Source organism: Petaurus breviceps, unplaced genomic scaffold (assembly GCF_028583685.1).
Source record: "Petaurus breviceps papuanus isolate PSGF00001 unplaced genomic scaffold, PetGlider_PUasm1.0 490, whole genome shotgun sequence".
Taxonomy (NCBI): Eukaryota; Metazoa; Chordata; class Mammalia; order Diprotodontia; family Petauridae; genus Petaurus; species Petaurus breviceps.
Window position 1 is genome coordinate 8,525,527 of NW_027186352.1, and position 2,917 is coordinate 8,528,443.

Sequence of the window (2,917 nt, forward strand, 5' to 3'; positions counted from 1 at the left end):
AGGGGGAAGGGGATAAGGGGGGGGGGTGATAGAAGGGAGGGTAGATTGGGGGAGAGGGGAGTTAGAAGCAAACACTTTTGAAAAGGGTCAGGGTCAAAGGAGAAAACAGAATAAATTGGGGGTGGAATAAGATAGAGGGAAATATAGTTAGTCTTTCATAATAGAACTACTATGGGGGCGGCCAGGTAGCACAGTGAGTAAGAGCACTGGCCCCAGAGTCAGGATTACCTGGGATCGAATCTGGGCTCAGACACTTAGCACCCACCCAGAAACACCTGGCTGTGTAACCTTGAGCAAGTTAACCCCAATTGCTTAAAAAAAAAAAAAGAACTACTATGGAAATGTTTCACATAACTACACATGTACAACCTATATTGAATTGCTTGTCTTCCCAGTGGGGGTGCATGAGGAGGGAAGAAGGGACAGAATCTGTAGCTCAAAGTTTTGAAAAACAAATGTTAAAAATTATTTTTTACCTGCAACAGGGAAAGAAGATATACAAGCACCAGGGTATAGAAATCCATCTTGCCCTACTAGAAAGTTAGGGGCAGAATGGGGGAGGATAGAAGAGAGAATAGATTGGGGGAAGAAATATTTAGTAAGCTTGCTATCTTGGGGTGTGGGGTAGGGGAGAGACAGGGAGAAAATTTGTAACTCTAAGTCTTGTGGAAATGAATGTTGAAAAATAAAAAATAAATAAATTTTAAAAAATTTAAAAAAGAAAGAAAAAATGCTTCTTGGATTGGGTTGAGCCTCAACTTCCCCTTCAGCTCTAACAATTTATGATCCTTAAACACAGGACTGCCCCACCAGGCTGGCATTATATAATCAGGCCCTGAGCTTATATATATATAGGCAAAGTAATTTGCTGCCTACATAAGAGTGACTTCAAGGGGTGGCTAGATGGCTCAGTGAATAGAGCACCGGCCCTGGAGTCAGGAGGACCTGAGTTCAAATCCGACCTCAGACACTTAACACAAAAACTAGCCGTGTGACCTTGGGCAAGTCACTTAACCCCAATTGCCTTCCCAAAAAAAAGCAAAAAAATAAAATTTTTAAAGAAAGAGTGACGTCAGGGGTGCTAGAAAGATCCCCTTGCCCTGGAAAAAAACCACAACCACCTTTTTTCTTTGAAATTCCATTAAGAAGGAAATGGGGAGGCCTGTCATTCCCCCTGTCAGTGCGATTCTTTAAAAGACAAATGCTTTGTGAGAATGGAAGCACACTGGGACTTCTACTCAGCTATAATCCACACTGATTCTTACTACAGTGGAGATCCATTATATCACACATGTTCTTTCAGACATAGAAGGGAGTCTGCAGTGGACAATCCACGTGCTCTACTGGTGAGGACTCTCAAACAATAGATGGATCTCCTATGGAAAACCAATGTAAAGCAGTGGACAAGAGTCTTCTAGCTCAAGAAGGCATGCTGGCCATGGGCATCCCTGGAGGGAGCAGCCAAATGTATGGGACCATGGAGCCATTAGAAAATGGATTTGGTATTTCCTTAGCTATTTCAATGTAGTCTTATCCCAGCAGAATCTAAGCTTCCTGAGCTAAAGGACATGTTTTTGTATCTGCATCCCCACCATGAGGCTTACAGACAAGGGTGGGAGTAGGGGTAAGGTGAGGAGAACAAGACATAAAAGTACGAGAGGCAGGGGAGAGCGTCAAAGACCCCTTCTGTCCATCTCACAGGATTCATTTATCCCAGCATCAGACATTTATTAAACACCTGCTATATGCCAGGCACTGTGTTAATGCCTGGGAGATGGGTGGTATATGCATCAAGGTAGTGTTTCACAGTGTTAGTGGGAGGGACTGAAGGTTCAGAAATACCTGTGTTCGAGTCCTTTCTCAAGCAGCTAGGAGCCATGGGACCCCAGCCATTAAGTCATATCATCTTTTCAGCCTCAGCTTCCCCATAATTTTAATGGGGCTAATCACCGACCTCACAGGGCTGTTGTGAGAATCCAAGGAGATGAGAGATATAAATGGTTTAATTGCTGGGAATTCCCACTATTATTACAAAGTTAAAATAGTCCCTGCCCTCATGGAGCTCACTTTTTTTCACCAGAGGAGATAATATGTCTATATGTATGTAGATAATCCATCAATCAGCAAGTGTTTGGTATATATATAACAGGTGCTAGGGAGCCAGACAAGAATGAATTGAGCCTGCTCTCAAGGAACTTACCTTCTACTGGGGGGGGGGGGGGGGGGGGGATTTTACAGGCAGAAAGCTACATACTATGTATACATAGAAAGAAGTAAGAATTTCTGGGTTTGGGGGAGAACATTAACAACTTGGGAGATCATGAAGGGTATTTGACAGGAAGTAGTTCTTCAGTTGACCCTTTAAAGAATCCAGAAAGTAAGGAGGTAGTGCATTCCAGGCATGAAGAACAACCCATCCAAAGACAAAGAGATGGGAGATGGAACATCCTTGAGCCAAAGAATAACCATCACATGGGTGAAGTGGGAAATACATGTCTCCCTTTTCTATCTCACTTGGATATCCATGTGGGATACCCAAAGAACCCATTGAAATCTCCATCCTCCACAGTCATTTTGCGTACAACACCCTACTCTCACTCACCTCAGGGTTTCACAGACTTGGACAGTCAAAGCTTAGTCTTATAATTTCTTGATACCTCCAATGTCAAGCAGTCTGAAACCTTTTCAAATGTCTCCTTGTGAGACTTCATCAGTGAGATGAGGCCAATGGTCTTAAGCTCCCTTGAGGAGTTTGTCAACTTTAAAAGATTGCTTCATTCATTAGAAGATCAAGTTCTCATCAGAACCTCAACCAGCCGAACAGGACAGGCTGAAAGTGGGGCGAAAAAAAATCAATGTTTTCAAAAGATCCCCAGGAGCTCTGGCTACCAGGCTTTAGCATGGATGTCCCAGGGAT